This window comes from Bos indicus, chromosome 11 (assembly GCF_029378745.1).
Source record: "Bos indicus isolate NIAB-ARS_2022 breed Sahiwal x Tharparkar chromosome 11, NIAB-ARS_B.indTharparkar_mat_pri_1.0, whole genome shotgun sequence".
NCBI lineage: Eukaryota > Metazoa > Chordata > Mammalia > Artiodactyla > Bovidae > Bos > Bos indicus.
The window spans coordinates 70,629,176-70,646,561 of record NC_091770.1 but is presented as its reverse complement, the minus strand read 5'-3'; the positions used below and the strand labels follow the sequence as shown (position 1 = coordinate 70,646,561).

The 17,386-nt window shown below is 50.3% G+C and overlaps 1 protein-coding gene across 1 annotated transcript in view; it reads left to right on the top strand.

The window, feature by feature from the left end:
- Nucleotides 1-6,234: 6,234 nt before the first annotated feature.
- The window catches only part of TOGARAM2 (TOG array regulator of axonemal microtubules 2), a 59,378-nt gene continuing 48,226 nt past the window's right edge, over nt 6,235-17,386 (top strand). The window contains exon 1 of the mRNA XM_070798944.1: nt 6,235-6,450. The gene's annotated coding sequence lies outside the window, so the exon portion shown is untranslated. The remainder of the gene's footprint in view (nt 6,451-17,386) is intronic.

The following is a 17,386-nucleotide window of genomic DNA, read 5'->3' as shown; positions in this document are numbered from 1 at the left end:
TAGCCAGCATTTAGCTGTAGCCTGTGTGTGCTAAGTCACTTCAATACTGTCCAACTTTTTTGCGACCTTATGGACTGTAGTCCGCCAGGCTCCTCTGTCCATGGGATTCTCCAAGCAAGAATACTGGAGTGGGTTGCCATGCCCTCCTCCAGGGGATCTACCCAACCCAGGGATCGAACCTGCATCTCTTAAATCTCCTGCATTGGCAAGTGTGTTCTTTACCACTAGCGCCACATGGGAAGCCCCAGCAGCAGCCTAAAATGCCTCAAATATGCTCTTTCATTTTGTTTCTTGTCAAGAGTTTTAATTTCTTCTATTTACCTATAATCTCACTCTCTCTCTCTTTTTTTTTTTTTTGACATTGGATATGGCAATGACGGGGCTTCCCAGGTGGCACTAGTGGTAAAGAACCCACCTGCCAATGCAGGAGATGTAAGAAATGCAGATTCCATGCTTGGGTGGGGAAGATCCCCAGGAGGAGGGCATGACAACCCACTCCATGACTGTGGTATGTTTTGAAGCGGATTTTTTTAGGTTTATTTTGTTTGGAATTGGATCAACTTCTTGAATCTCTGGATTAATGTCTTTCACTAAATTTGAGAAGTTTTCAGCCATTATTTCTTTGAGTATTCTTTCAGCCCCACACTTTCTCTTCTTCAGCCAACAGTACAAATGTTACATCTTTGGTGTAATCCCCCAGGTCCCTGAAACTCTGTTCATTTCCTTTCAGTTTATTTTTTCTCTGTTGTTTATATTGGATAATTTCTGTTACTCTATCTTTAATTTTACTGATTATTTCCTCTGCCAGTCATATTTACATTGTGTTGTTTATTTCAGTTGTATTTTTCAGCTCTAAATTTCTAGATGGCTCTTCTTTATATCTTATATTTCTTGGCTGAGACTTTCTATTTTTTTTAATGTGTTTTAAGCATGTTCATAATTGCTCATCAAAGCAATTGATGCTGCTAAAAATCCTTGTTAGACAACCCCAATATCCATATCATCTTGTTCCTTCATTGATTGTCTTTTCTCATTTAAGTTGAGATTTTCCTTGTAGGTATGATGAGTAATTTTCAGTTTTATCCTGGACATTGGGTGTTGGGTGTTATGTTGGGAGACTCTAGATCATATTTACCCTTTCTTTGCAAGCAGTTACCCGTTTAGGTGAAGCCCACAGACCCAAGTAGGGATGGATGTTCAGATCCCACTCACACCATCCCAGTAAAAGCAGGTTACTGCCTCACAATGCCAAGCCTTGTCTCATTGCCAGTGAATGGAGATGGAAGTTCCATTTTCTACTGGACCCTGCTTGGTGGAGGCTTAAAAAGAAAGAAGCAGTTTAATTCATTTTGCAAATTGAGCCCAGGCATTCTCCTCCATGGGGTCCCCAGAGGGGGCTTGTCCCAAGTGGTCCATGTGACCTAACCTTTCTGAGTGGCTAGGACAGTGTTAGTTTTTAATAAGGCAGTGCCAACCAAGGGGTAGAATCCCCTCCCCCCATCTGCCACCCAAAATGTGGTGCCCAGAGTGGTCTGTAGCCTGGAGATAACAGTCCCCATGCCTGCTCCTGGGAAAAGCTGTTAACACTGCAGGGAAAGGGAACTCCATCCCCCTAACCACCCCCTCCCCTCCACACTGTCACTCCCACCGTGTATTTTGAGAGTCTGCTGTGCACTCTGGCTGGTGCTGTTTCTAGGGAATCTTAAGACCTGAACTGTGCTGTCAAGGAGCTCACAGCCTACTGTGTGTGGGAGTGTGTGTTTGTGTGTGTGTGTGTGTATGTATCTGCTTGCACATCCAGGTAAAGGGAAAGTGAAAAGTGAAAGTGTTAGTCACTCAGTTGTGTCCAACTCTTGCGACCCTATGGACTGTAGCCCGCCAGGCTCCTCTGCCATGGGATTCTCCAGGCAAGAACACTGAGTGGGTTGCCATGCCTTTCTCCAGGGGAGTCTTCTCAACCCGGGATCGAACCTGGGTCTCCCGCCTGGCAGGTAGAGGTGGACAATTACAGCTCAGTGTGCTGTGTGGAGCCACAACACGATTAAAGAAGCAGAGGAGGCCCTGGAGAGTCAGGGAGGGATCCCCAAAGAGGGGTGACCAGGGGTGGTCTGTGTATGTAGAGGTGTGGGAAGGGCTTTCCAGGTGGAGGGAACAGCATGAGCAGAAGCCAGGAGTAAGGAAGAGAGTGGGCACTTGCACCCTCAGTGAAGTCCCTGCTGAGAGCCCAGCTGTGTATAGAGAAGCCTCTTTGTATATTTAAACCAGGGAATCTGATACTTTACAATGGAACATATAGTCTGGGCACTGCTGGATCGAGGCAGTCTAATTTATTTTACAAATCAACAAGGACCAGGAGGACCTCAGTGACATTGTTATTGAGGGAATAGGGTCAACGTGTAATCGTCTTCCATTGAGAAAATTCATCAGCATGGAAATTACAGAGTGTAAGTTTCTGCGATCTTGAGCTGCTTTCTGGGTAGACAAGGGCTGTCCTCTGTGGATGTGGTGGGGACAACTTCTCTGGTATTTTCAAGAGCCCTTCTCCTGGCTTGTGATCCTGCATGGTCGGTTAGTCCATTTAATTCATTCATGTCAAGTGTTTATTCAGTGCTTTCTGGGTAGTCTGGGCCTTGTGCCCTGAGCTGAGTGTTTGTAAATAATCACTCATAACCTTTGTTTTCAGGGAGCTTGCAGAAGGTGGAGGGACACAGACATGGAGTCATCAAGCTCAGCAAAGAGTGCGATGATAGGAACATGGGGACTGGTTGGAGACAGAAGCATCCTCGAGTTGGGTGATCGGAGCAAAGTGTCAAGAGGGTTTATGCAGGTGCAGGCAGGATATGGAAAAACTGCAGGGTGGTACAGCAGCTTGCTGGTCACACTGGGAACCTCCATCACTCATGGACATGAAAGGAATAGTTGTAAGTCCTCCAAGACAAAGAGGCTACCTGGCAGGAGCCAGGACTTTCATGTGAACAGCAGGACTGTGTGGAGGAAGTGGGGGAAGCCAAACCTTGGCCCCTCTTCTCTCGCCTCCATTAGCTAAACCCGAGGGAACCAAAAGGCAAGAGGGCCTGTTGATATAGCCCAGAGAGGTGGGCCTCCATCTGCTGATGGGCACAGAGCAGAGTTGGGGGGAGGGAGCACAGAGCAGAGTTGGGGGGAGGGGAGCACAGAGCAGGGTGGTGGGGGGGAGGGAGCACAGGGCAGAGTTGGGGGGAGGGAGCACAGAACAGGGTTGGGGGGAAGGGGCACAGAGCAGGGTTGGGGGAGGGAGCACAGAGCAGGGTGGGGGGAAGGAGCACAGAGCAGTGTTGGGGGGAAGGGGCACAGAGCAGGGTTGGGGGAGGGAGGACAAAGCAGGGTGGAGGGGAGGGAGCACAGAGCAGAGTTGGGGGGAGGGGAGCACAGAGCAGAGTTGCGGGGAGGGAGCACAGAGCAGGGTTGGGGGGAGGGAGCACAGCGTAAAGTGAGGGGAGGGAAGCAGAGATGTGCTGCTCTCAGACTTTTGCAGGGAGCACAGGGGAGGCTTCCCTTTGGAGAGGATGTTTGCGCTCCATGTTAGTCTCCTGGGCATGCCATAACAAAGCACCACACACTGGGTGTTTCGGAACAGCAGTAATGTCCTGTCCCCAGCGCTGGAAGCTAGAAGTCCAAAATCAGCTGTTGGCAGGGCCCGTTGCCACTGAAGGTGCTGGGGAAGGAAGTTCCAGGCTGCTCTCCCGGTTCGTTCGTGGTAGTTGCTTGGTTGTGGCAGCATCACTCTAGTCTTCACATGGTGGTCTCCCTGTGTGTGTGTCCAAAGTCCCCCTTTTTATAAGGACACAAGTCATGTTGATTCGGGGGTCCACCCCTTAATTTAGTTAATTACATCTCAAATACGGTTTCATTCTAAGTTCTTGGAGGCCAGTACTAAAACATACGAAATTTTAGGAGATTCAGATCAACTCATCACAACCTGTGTCTTGAAAGATGGGTAGGAATTCACCAGGCAGACAAGTACATGTGTATGTGTGTATGTGTGTATGTGTGTATGTGTGTGTCCTGAAAGTTGGGTAGGGATTCAATAAACAGACAAAAGATGGGTAGGGATTCACCAGGCAGACAAGTACATGTGTGTGTGTGTTTGTGTGTGTGTGTGTGTGTGTGTGTGTGTCTTGAAAGATGGATAAGGATTCACCAGGCAAACAAACACACACGTGTGTGTGTGTGTGTGTGTGTGGTGGGGCTGGGGGTAGAGCTATGACTTAAGAGGCCTAAGAGCCACGCATCTGGGGCCTGTGAGCACTCGCACTTGAAGGTGGCTTTGGAGGCCCTGTGATCTGGTCTCTCCTCCCTCCACACCTTCCCTGCAAGCTTCCACCCGCTTGGATTCCTCCAGACCCTCTGCCCTGGCTAGCAAGTCTCTCTAGAGCATCTGCCTGCATCTGTGGGGATTGATGCTTAAATAACTTGGGGGCTTCTTTAAGAAAGAAGATAAAACTAGATATGAAAGTCAATGAGGAGCAGAAAGGAGAGAGCCAGGACCAGGTTGGAGGGGCTTGTTGGCCGTGGTGTTGAGTGTGGCTTTTACCCCAAGGATACTGGGAGCCATGAGAGGTGTCCAGCTGGGGGAGCAACCATCGGACCTGTATTTCAGAACCTCTGACTCTTACTGTGATGTGAGGATGAGTTTGGGAGGAAATACAGCCACCCCCTCCCCCCAACCCCTGGTGGAGTGAAGGGGCACAGAGGCTGACCTCCTCTTGTCTCCTCCCTGTCTGGCACTCTCATTGATGACTTGCTCTCACTAACAAGCTGTGGGACATGGGCGAGGGCTTACCATGCTGGGTCTCAGCTTCCCCATCTGTTTCCCATCTTCCTGCCAGTTTCTTCGTGCCTTCCAACCTTTCTTCGTGGATCCAGTGCAAAGCGGAGTTAAGTCTCTCCTCACTTCTTGCAGCCATTGGTCCTGGTTTCGAGGATGTGCTTCCTTCCTGGGGCCTCTGCTGGAAGGAGATCAGAAGTTCTGTTCCATTGACCAGCTTGCCTCCTGAGGGGCCATGGTGAAGGTCTCCCCCTGAGGTCCAGCAGGCCTGTGGGCTCAGAGCCAGTGTCTGCCACAGGGGATCTTGTTCCTCGTACTCACTGCCTGGTCCTCCTTGGCCCTCCTGGAGCTTGGTTACTGCCAGCTGCTCTTCCCAGGGCCTCAGGAGAGTCCCCCACTGGCCCAACCTCAGTGATGTCTGTGAGAAGAGGAGAGAAGCCCTGGAAAGGGCCAGGAAGGCTGGGAGTGGGTGCAAGTGACAAGTCTTGTGTATGTCGATTCAATTGCCAGGCCTCCTAGATGTGTGAACAGCCTCCAGCCAACCCTCTCTGCTCTGTATTTCACATGCCTGCTGATTCTTCTGTAAAGAATGCGGGCGAGGGATCTGCCTGGGAAGATTCTTAGCATCTTTGGGTGAGTGGCTCTTTGCACGGCTGCGTAAAGTCAGTGAAGCCTCTTGGATGGTGAAGGTAAGAGGGAGTAGCATGAGGGGCAGGAACAATTGTCCTTCCAGGTGGGAGATGCCAGCCCGGGATTTCTGTTCACTGGCCTGGACTCAGTGAGGATGTATACATGGGCTTCTAGGATTCATGTTTCCAAAAGTTGGAGCAGTAGAATCTGATTTGGGAGAAGGCCATAAGTGCTTCCTGCTATGCAAATATTTTAGTGATGGAGGGCCACGATGGGCTAGACAGACAGGGTGTTACATGCACCTGTTTAATTCTTACAGCAACCCTAACAAGTCATACTGTTAATATACCCACTTTCTAGATGAGGAAACTGAGAGTGAGAAAGGTTAAGTACTGGCCAGAGGTCATACAGCTGGAAGATGCAGAATCAGGATGCAAACTCAACTCTGCCTGCTGCCAAGGCCTGGATGTTTATACCACCTGCCCTGCAGCCTCTAAAAGTGTCTTGACAGTTGAAGCAGAATTGGGCCCAGAGGCCAAATGAGGCCAAACTAGGGGTTATTTGCCTTGGAGTCCCCACCCCAGGCCTGCCGTGCTGGCCCTTGTTTGGGTTACCACGAGCTTTCTCAGGCAGCCCCACAGGACAGGCTGGCCACTTGGGAGTGCCCAGACCCGGGCAAGCCCTGGAGGAAACAAGGCTGTGGGGAAATATCTCCTGGCTCCCTCTACCCCACACAGGGAGCAGCGGTTGCTATGCAGCCTTGTTTGTTCAAGGCCAGCCAGGCGACGGGCAGGAGCGTGCCAGCAGCGGGGCCAGTGGCTGCCCCCAGCACCTGCCCAGACGAGAGGCCCGCAGCCCAGAGCTGCAAGGCTGGGCCGGGGCCAGGGCAGGCCAGGTGTGAGGCTGCCCTGTCTTCACCTCCCTGGACCCACGGCAGCATCATCTGCAGAGAGACCGTGGGACCTGGATTCCTCTGGTGGCAGGGGTCTGGCCTCTGGATGAAGAGGTGACAGGTGATGTGTCCGCCAAGCTGTGGGTGCGGGGATGGGAAGGGAGGGTGAGTCAGGGTGCTTGAAGTCCTTGGTGGGTTGTCAAGGAGCTGATCTGGAGCAAGGATGAGGGTACGGGGAGAGGAGGGATACCCAGCCGTGATGGAGTCTGAGTCACTGCCGGAGTGCCTTCGCCTCTCTGGGCCTTGCTGCATCAACTTTGCACGGGGAGGTTGGGTCCCTGCTCTCTGAGTGGAGACCCAGGAAGGAGGAGCTGTCCCGGGCTGTCCCCTCTCCGGCCAAAGCCTCTGCCAGAGCTGGGGGTCAACACTGCATGGTTCAGGCGCCCACTCAGCTGAGGCTTCCCGGGAGAGGGACGTGGGTGGATGTGCATGCTATAAAGAATGTTAAGGGTACAGGGAACTCATGTGAAATGGAAGTCTTGGAAGGGTTCTGGATTTGAATTCTGGCTTTACTTCTTACCTTCTGTGTGGACTTAAGCTCCTTCCTCTCTGAGCCTCAGTTTCCTCACCTGTGAAGTAGGGGTTAAATAATACTTCCCTTGGCACTGCTTGTGAGGCATGGAGACCATAAGCCCCTGTGCTAGACAGAGGCCACTTCTCTTCATGCTGTTAGTATTGGAGAGATGACCCTGTTCCTTACCAGAACAGACTTCAGCTTCCTGAAACTGAGGTTTTGCCAGCCAGCCCTCCTGGACAAGGGCCCATGCTGGCCCAGGGGCCTCAGGAGGCTGATATGTCCTCGGGAGCACTGGGAAGGCTGGGGAGGACTGTGCTTGGTGGGTGGGTCACTGAGGTTGGTCTCTGAGCATGGGGTGCTGGCTCCAGGCGGGTGGGCAGGGCAAGTCATCTGGCTGGCCCTGAGCCCGCCAAGCCTGCACTGCTCTCCACCACATCCTGGGAGGATGGAGCCTGTAGCTCCCCGACCCCAGGCTTGCTGGATCCCAGGACTGGCTCTGTTTCAGCCCCTGGAGGCTTGCTCTGACAGATTTGAAGGAAGAGCATGTAGTGGGAGCGAGGGACGCAGAGACGTCAGGCTGGGCTCTGGAGAGACTTGCCTCTGAAGGCCTCCCAGTGCCCCTGGGGCCACCGCAGAGGCCCCGGACACTGCTCAACAAGTGTGGATACTTAGAAGTTGATTACTGTATGCTGATAGAGGAATGTACAGAACTCACAATTTAAAGAAGAGTGAATGTCTGTGTAGCCACCACCACCAGGTCAGGAAACAGACATCCAGGCAGGACCCTAGAACCGTCCCCCATGGAGGTCTTCCTTGTCACAGCCGCCTCCCTCCCCACAGGGTCAGTCATATCCCCATTTTCCCTTGTTTTGCCATAAGGTTTTCCCATCTATGTATGTTTTTCTAAATGCGCAATTTAACCTTGTCTTCGATTGAACTTCCTATACGCAGAATCGCTCTCTCTGTGTCTTCTGTGTTTGACTTCTTTCACTAAACATTACTCTGTGCAGTTGTCCTTGGTGTTGAGTAGAGATCCAGTTTGTTCATTTCCATTGTCATGGAATATTCCAAGGCGTAAATACACCACGACTTATGTCTCTGTTTTCCTGTGGGGCGTTGAGATGATTTCCAGACTTTGTGTGTATCATCAGAACTGCTGTGAACATTCTCCTCCTTCTTCCTTAGTTCACGCATGCGAGGTTTGCTCTAGGGTAGACGCCTAGGATGAAATTGCTGGGCATAGGGTTTGCATGCCTTTCCCTAGCGGTTGACCCATTTATGCCTCACCCACCACACATGCTCTGCGTCTCTTCAACACTTAGTACCATCTACAATTTTAATTTTTGGCAACCTTTGCAGATGGGTGGTAGCATCTCATTCTGACGTTAATTTGCATTTCTGTGATGATGAGGAAATGAACACCTGCCCTCGCCTTTCTTCCTCCTCACTTTCCTTCCTTTTTGGTGCTACCATCCACCCGGATCTCTCTCTTAGCTCCCGCCTCCCCCACACTCTGCTCAGGTTCCTGACTTCCCTTTTTCTCTCTGTCCTCCTGCCCCTCTCCCCACTATCTTCTCATCCTGCTTCTTGGAAAACCAATCTCTCATGTGCATTATTTCTCCATCACTGATCTTTGAGCTGCTGACCTGGGCTCCAGAGGAGCTGTCTAGAGATCTGAGATATTCACTTTGTCTCTGCTTCTAAATCTCTGCTTCTTGGTCCAACTCACATCCCTTCTTCGGCCTTGGATTTCCCTTCACTTAAACAAAGACAGAAAAAACAACGACCTTCTGAAGAAGCCGTTTCGATTTCCCAGGATAACCTGGCCTAGACGCTGGAGAGGCACGTGGAAGACTCTAGCTCTTGGTCAAGAAGAGTTGAGCTTCTCCTGGGGGCACTGGGAGAAGGACAGAGTGGTGCTCTGGTGTCAGCTGAGGTTCTTACAGGGAGATGGTTGTCAAGGGCGCTTTCCTGGAATGTGACAGACACTTAGATGCTGGGCATGGTCAGAACCAACTTTGCTGAGACTACGATGGGAAAAGATGTATTATTTCTTCCCAGTCTCTTCTGAGCCTCTGGTACCTGTAAGTGTTCGCAGACTACAATTTAAAGCTGGGAGCTCCAGCTACTGGGCAGGGATCTCTGAACAGCCAAACCATATACAGAAAGCGTTCTGGGGACAGTAGACCAGAATTTAAGACTCCAGAACTATGATCAAGCTCTAGGATGACTCGTTCCTGAAAGTGGGACTCTTAGGGTGGGCTGCAGGCTTCCAGGTCTAGCTGCATGATTTCAGGAAGAATTTGATTCAAGTAGCACTGAGTCCCACTAAGGAATTCAGACCCTGGGGAGACACTGTCATGGCTCTGACCAGGCTTTGCACTGCTGAGTGACCATTTTGAGAGGGCTCAGTAGAAGACTGGAAAAGGCACCTTTCTTCCCAGCCCTGCTCAGGGCCTTGCCAGCTAGGGGCTAGAATGATGCCTGCAGGTAGGCAGTGGTAGGCAGTGGCTCTTGACATTCCTGGGTATGTCATACAGCCTTTCATGAGCCCCTCTTTTAAGAGCCAGGAGAGTAGCTGACCTCTAAGATTTCCTTGCAGCTTGAAATTTAGTGGCAGGAGAAGCAAGTAAAGACACATCCTATTCCCACAGCGCGAAACTTCATTGAATTAACTAGGACAGGTTTTGATCTCTAATTTACATTTCCATTAACATTATATACAAGAGTGGGGAAAGGCTCAGAATATTCTGGATTTTATAAATTTATGGATATGTTACATACCTATTGTTCCCAGGACTGCCACTTGTTCATCTGGTACTTTTGTATGAGTTAGAAAAAGATGCCTCTTTAAGACATTTGGAGCTTCCCTGGTGGCTCAGATGGTAAAGAATCTGCCTGCAATGCAGGAGAAGTGGTTCAAGCCCTGGGTCAGGAAGATCCCCTGGAGAAGGGAATGGTGACCCACTCCAGTATTCTTGCCTGGAGAATTCCAAGGACAGAGGAGTCCAGTGGGCTATAATCCACGAGGTTACAAAGAATCAGACATGACTGAGTGACTAACATTCACTTTTCACTTTCACATAAGATGTTTTACTTTTATTCATCAGAGAAAGGCTATAATAAATGTGCAGATCTGTAGCGTCTGCAGTGTGAATGGTGTCTCCCCTTAACTATGATGCTCTTGTGCAGTGTCCAACCTGAACAATCAGACAGGGCAGCCCTGCCTCTCTCCTACCTTCATTATTTTTCAAATACAGCCTAAGTAAAACTTTCTCTCATATGTAGGCTTTCTCATATCTTTGAGACCAATGATTCTTATATCAGAATTCCTGGGGAAGGTGTAGGGAGCTCTTTCATATGTCACAGACCTAGACACACAGGCAGCTGTCCTCTTCCTCTCTTTCACTCATCCCCCCAAAACACACACTGAGCTTTACAAGTTGAAGACCACAATCCTCAGCTGTGTTGGGGCATAAAAATGGTTGAGAAGTACTGCTTTGGGCTCCTGACCATGAGATTCACCGTGTCCCAGGAGGTCACTGAGATGTAGGCGTGTCCTACCCCAGCCTACCCACTGCCTCCTGCTCACCCCACGGAACTCATGCAACAGACGGACATTCTGTTGCTTTAAGTGGTGCTTCCGCTTTGCCACCCAGCCTGAGCCAGTCCTCTTTAATTTTTATTTATCTTATAATTTATCTTTGTCTGTGTTGGGTCTTCATTGCTGGGCACGGGCTTTCTCTAGTTGCAGACAGCAACTCTTCACTGCAGTGTGCAGGCTTCTCGTTTCGGTGTCTTGCCTATTGCAGAGCATAGGTTCTGGCGTATGGGCTCAGTAGTTGTGGAGCACAGGCTTAGATGCTCAGCAGCTTGTGGGATCTTCCTGGACCACAGCTTGTGAAATCTTCCTGGACCAGGGATTGAACCCATATGCCCTGCATTGGCAGGCAGAGTCCTAATCACTGGACCATCAGGGAAGCCCAGCCAGGGCTCTTAGCTTCTAGCCTCAAAGACTTTCAAAAAGGGCATTTCCCGCTCCTTGAATGTCTGATTGCCTGCAGTAAAATTGTTATTAAACAAACAATAATGTTAATAGCCACTGTTTATTGAGTAGTCGCTAGGGCCCAGACACAGTGTTACGTGCTTGTCCTATTTTATTGAATACTGTCAATAACCGTGTGAGAGTGTTATTTCCATTACAGTTATGTGCATGCTCAGCAAAGTTTAGTCACATGAAGTCACACAGCTAAATGGAATTTAATTCAAGTCTGTTGACTCCTAAGCGTCCTCTCTGGAGTACTGTGTACCACCACCTCCAAGAGCAGAGGACTTCAGCCCTGCTGCTTCCGCTTAGTTGCTCTGTGGCCTTGATAGTTACTAACATTTTTTTTTAATGAATTTTTTTTTTTCTATTCCAAATTGTGTGTGTGCATGCTTAGTCACCAAGTCATGTCTGACTCTTTGTGACCCCATGGACAGAGAAGCCTGGCAGGCTACAGTAACCAAGTGAAGGAAACTAAGATTTCTTACTTCCGTGTTGATATGTGCCAAGAACTGGGCTGCATGGTGCTAAATATTATGCCACTTCACTTTCTAAATCCAATAACAAGGCAGATATTATTGTCCTTGTTGTATAGAAGTGACTATGGAGAAGAAAATGGCAACCCAGTCCAGTATTCTTGCCTGGAGAATCCCATGGATTGCCATTTCCTTCTCCATAGTCACTCAACTAAGTCTCAATCTTCTTATCTATACAATGAGGACAGTGCTTGGCACATATCAACATGGAAGTAAGAAATCTTAGTTTCCTTCACTTAGTTACTTCTCAGTAAAGATGTGCTTTAATTTTGATTTCTTCATTCATTCATGATACAAGCAGTTATTAAGAGTTATTACTGGGATGTCCCTGGTGGCCCAATGGCCAAGGCTCCAAACTCCCAATGCAGGGGGTCCAGGTTTGAGCCCTGGTTGGGGAACTAGATCCCACATGCCGCAGCTAAGAGTTCACATACCACACCTAAAGAACCCGTGCATTGCAACTAAGACTGAGAACAGCCAAATAAATACATTCAAAAAAGAGTTATTACTATGTGCCAGGTACTGGGTTGGACATTTGTCTGCATTTCTGAAAATCCCCATGGGCCTACACCTGATACTGTCTGGAGGACAGAAGGGATATAGGAGTCTTGATCTCACCTGATCCCATGACAGCAGGAGAGCCAGTGGGTGCAGCTCCAGAGCTGGCGGAGGGGCGCAGAGAAGGAGCAGTTAAGGTGGGGGTGCCGTCTCATCTGGGCATTGCCTTCCTGCTGGCCCATGTGCCAGCCATAGCTTGAGGCAGTGGTGGGGAGCGGGGTGCCCTGAGATGCCTCTCACAGAAGGTCTGGTGAGTGTGGGTATTCATCTCCTGGTTCTGGGTGGCAGGAGGCTCTAGGGATTCCCAGCGCCAGGAGTGGCCGAGTCCTTATCTGGAAGTTGAGAGTCACTGAGGAAATCAGCTCTGCCTCAGGCTAACAGAGATGGAGGCATCCGGCTGGGGCAAGGGTGGGAAAAGGAACAAAATTTTTTTTTTTTCCTGGGGTCAAAATACGTCATATTCCAGGGCTTCACTGCTCTCATGCTCTTCGGCCTAACCTCCTATTTCATGGATGATATCAAAGCCTTCCTGCCCGTTCCCTCCGGACTCCCCTCCGCTGCCTCCCTTCACATCCAGGGACCTGACCATGCCTAAGCCAACCCCCCTCCGCCCCTCCACCTCACCTCCCATCCAGGTAGCTCTGGGATCCTGCTCCATCAGTTCCCCTGCCTCCCTTCACATCTACAGCCTTTCCCTTCTTCTGGCTCTTTTTCCTTCTCCTATGCACATGCTCCAGCAGTTCCTATCCTTAAAAGAGATACAGAGAACAAGCACCAACTTCACCCACCTTCGCTCCTCCCCAGCTGCCACCCACGCTCTCTCTTCTTTCCAGCAGCTCTGAAGAGTAATCCCTACCCATTGTCTCCTTGACATTCCACACACTTCTCAACAGCAGCTGCCTGTGATCTCCAGGTCCCCCAGGCACAGAAGCTGCTATAAGTAACCTGGTTGATGTCCTCAGGGCCACATCAATGGGCTTTTCTCACTCCTTACCCCTCCCGACTTTTTTGCTGTGTGGACACTTCTGCTTATTCTCTGCTCTCTGGGTTTTCCTGGTACCCACTCTCTACCTCCCTGAGTGTCCTCGCTCTGGCTCTCCTTTCTCATTGTCAGGGCTTCCTGGTTCCAGGACCTTTCCAGAGTCTTAGATGGTAATACTATAGAAATGAATATTGCTTCCACAAGACTCTTTTTTTTTTTCTTCTAATCCACGCCCCCCCCCCCTTTTTTTTTTGCCATGCCATGTAACTGGCAGGATCTTAGTTCCCCAACCAGGGATTGAACCCAGGCCACCTGCAGTGAAAGCACCAAGTCCTAACCACTGGACAGACAGGGAATTCCTGCACAAGACTCTCAGGCAAGCAAAGCTTTTCATTGAAAGAGATAGTTTATGCTCAAGGTAGAAGGTGGGGAAAAGGGGCCAGCTCAAGGGGTGAGTTGCTTTTATTAAAAAAAAAAAGAGAGAGGGCTGGTCTCATGAGCCCTGGTAATTTCCAGAAATAGTCAAACATCTTTGATCAGCAGTGGGTGGCTATCAGGAATAGGGAGTGTTTCTGTGGGGGAAAGGTTGGCATGAGAATTTTCTGCAAGAAAGCACAGGGACAGATAAGGTTGAAATTGACAGTTGAGCTTCTTGTCTTGTGGCCACTAGATATGCCAGGCATTTGTTCTTTAGCTTGTAGGGCTTGTTTTGCCCAAGGCTGTTCCCGGGTCCTGATTCCAAGATGGTTGTACTCTTGCCTGTCTTGTTCCTACTGACAACATCTGCTCTCATGGCTTCAATCGCTGTCTGATTCTCAGGGGTTTCCTGGCCTGTGTCTCCAGCCCAGATCACCCTTTCTTGAGTCTCAAACCAACTTTCTGGATGCCTTTACCTGGGGGCCCTGGAGAAGCCACAAACCAACCTGTCCAAACCAGGACTAAGGGTCTCTCCCAGGTTGGCACCTGCTACTGTGTTCACCATCTCAGCAGCAGAGGCACCCTGTGCTCTGGCTCTCTCTTCAGATCCCTAGACTCGGCTAGACTCTCCCAGCCCTCCTATCCTCATCAGTCTCTCTGTCTTGCTGATGTGGCTCCTGCTTCTTTCTCAGATCTGACCCTGTTCTCCCATTTGAACCACCTCTGCCCAAAATCACACTCTTCTCTTCTCTCTCCAGAGTTATTTCCACAACCTCCTGCCCTGTCCACTTACATCTGTCTGCCAGCTGCCGTGAGGTTCATACATTACAGTATGTATGTAGAATACATACAGTACAGTATGATGCCACGGAGTATTGATTGCTTACTAGGGGCCAGACTCAGTACTGAGTAATTTTGTGTTTTATTGAATGTATTATTGAAGTAGGGTAGGCAATATCTCTATTTTTGCAGTTAAGGAAACTTTGGCTCAGAGAAGTTTGGCAACAGGTCTGTGGTCACACATCTCACAGGTGTTGGAATTTAATCTCATTCACCTTTGGATTTTAGTTCCTCACATACAGCTCAATGAGTGAGCAGATCTCAGACTTTCAGTGATAGGCCGAACTCAGGAGGTCAGAGTCCAGGGGGTCACCTGAGAACATACAGAGTTTTCCCTGGAAGGCTATGGGGTAGGCTACCTCCTGTGGGGGGAGGGAACAGGGTATGTATGGGAGTGGAGGTGTGGGTGGGTGATTATTTTCAGGGGACACCTGGGGTACAGGCAGGGATCAGATCTAAACTCTGACATTAGAGGCAAATCTTGGTTAAGTCACGTATCTTTTCTGTACCTAGTCCAGAGGCTGAGCTAGTGTCTCTGCTTGGGTCCTAAAATTTTGTCAAAAACTTCCTTCCCTTGGAAAGTTCGTCCTGGGTCCCCATTGAGGGGTCTGCATGAAAAAAAAGGTTAGATGATGTCATTTCTCAGCTAGAAATCCTTAGAGCTCCCTTTGCCTGCAGAACAAGCCCAGACTTGACAGAGCTGTGCAGGTACCGGCCCTCGACTACCTGCCTAGACTTGGGCCCTCCCAGCAAACTATTTGGTCCTCCGTGCCTTTGCTCAGAGTTTCCTGAGCCTGGATTGCCTTTCCTACTTCCCTGCCTATCTAGGTCCTACTTCCTTCCCAGCCCATTGAGGATGCAGCTTTTCCACAGAGGGTCTCTGGGTGCCTAGTCAGATAGCACTGAGGCTCTCCCCATGTGCCCATCCCTACCCAGGACCAGGAAGGACTGGATTCTCCAGGTGTTGCAACAAGCATTCCCTGGGCAGTATAGAATCACCATGAAACTAGCTGGCGACTCATCTGGTTTGAGCCTCTTACACTGTAGACATGTCTGACTCTTCCTCGTGAGGGGTGCCTGTGTCACCTGGGTCTGTCTTGGAGGAATGGAGGGCTGACCCTGGTAACTGGGCACCTGGGTTTGCACGTTTGTGCGTGTGTGTTTATATGCAGGGTGGGGGAGGGAGAGGAAGAGCTAATACTAGACATTAGTGATTACCTACCAGCAATGGTACTAAATTATGTTTGTACACAACTTCACTGAATCTTAACAAAATCCTTTGTTAGAACACTTTTTCAGGTAAAGAAATCAAAGCTCAGAGGAATTAAATAATCTGCCCAGGTTCATTCAAGAGGGCCAGGGCAGGGTCCCAGCCTCCCTGTGTCAACCGCAAAGCAGAGTTCCAGGAGTCCCGAGTGGGTGTTCAGGGCAGCCTGGGGTGGGGGGTGGGGTGGGAGGATTACTTACCCCCAAGGCCCCTCTCCAGTGGGTATTTCAGCAGGGATATATTTTGGGTTCAAACTCTAGGTTTGGTGACTCAGTCATCTTTCCCTTCTCCTCTCTCTCCTCTCCTGGATATGGCGCCATCATTCCCATCAAACATATCTGAGTAGGTGAGCTCTCTGACTTACTGGAACCCACGTCCCAGGACTGGGGACCAACCCCATCCCAGTCCCCCTGTGCTGACCCTTCCTCCCTCCTCAGAGCCTTGCCCTCCTGCCTGAGGACTGTTCATTTGAGGACCAGGATCTGCCCAGCTCCCTCCGGAGCAAGGTGGACCCTGTGGGCTGTGTGAGGCACAGGGCGGTGGGGACTTTGTCCTTGGGGCTGAAGGCATTCTTTCCTGGGACAATACCTGTTTGTTCCCTTTCTACTTGAAACCTGAGTCCCCTTCCGTCACCTTTCTTCATTCCTGCGATGCTGGTCACCATGGAACCTCTTTAGCCATAGTTTTAGTGGAAGGAGTGGACAACAGTCAGTTACTTTGGGTCACTCCGTTTCCTGAGTGGGGACTCTGAGGCTGAGGGTGGAGGAGCCAGCCACCTTGGGTGATCCAGAGCATCAGGGGGTGAGGAGGGGACCCCGGTCCCCAGAACCCCCTCACTGTAGCCCTTTAGGTCAGGGACTGGTTTTCCCTTCAGGGGACAGTCACTCCTTGATGCCCAGGACAGTGATGGGTCAAATGGGGGTTCAGTGGATTGTGCCTCAGAGGTCAGCACTAAGTACTGTCCATGCCAAACCCCAAAGCTTTGTCCTCATTTGGAGTGGAATATCTGATTGCGGTTTTTATAGTTTGGGCATAGATCTTTAAGTTTCCACCAGGCCTTGGGGAGGCGCCACCCGCTGTCCTGACAGAAGACGTGGTTGTCCGTACACAAGTGTAGGCACCTCCCATTGGCAGGCGCTGAGGAGGCCAGTATGTAAACCCTGAGGGCCTGAGGGGTCAAAGGTGTGAACATAGGAGGCGGGGGCCTGAAAGGGACTCTGTCTCGTTGGCAGGTGCTGAGGAGGCCAGTATGTAGACCCTGGGTCAAAGGTGTGAACATAGGAGGGGGAGGCCTGAAAGGGACTCTGTCTCATTGGCAGGTGCTGAGGAGGCCAGTATGTAGACCCTGAGGGCCTGAGGGGTCAAAGGTGTGAACATAGGAGGGGGAGGCCTGAAAGGGACTCTGTCTGCTGGGTTGCCTGGGCAAGCCATGGAGTGTACTCACCTTCCCTTCCATACTGTTGGTGTCCCTCAGGGCGTGGAGGGACATGGGCCATCCTGGTCTGCCGGGGAGGTAGTAGTGAGAGGGATAGAGGCAGTCTTGCTCAGAAGGTGCCGTTGAACCTTATGTGTCTGGGCCCTCAGGCAGCTCTAAATCTTCTTTTTAGCTTCATAGACATGATTACTATGGGGAGACTGAGACAGCATATCCACTTTGATAGCCTAAGGTCAGAGTCAGGGCTGGGGTCTTCTTATACAGGGAGTCTGAACTACAGCCTGTGTGAACATCAGAGTCACTCAGGAGTTAAGGGAAGAAAAATAACCAGACAAAGCCCTGTGGCCGTTCTCTGGAAGAGTCTGCTTCTGTGGAGATCTGGGTATCACCTCGGAATCTG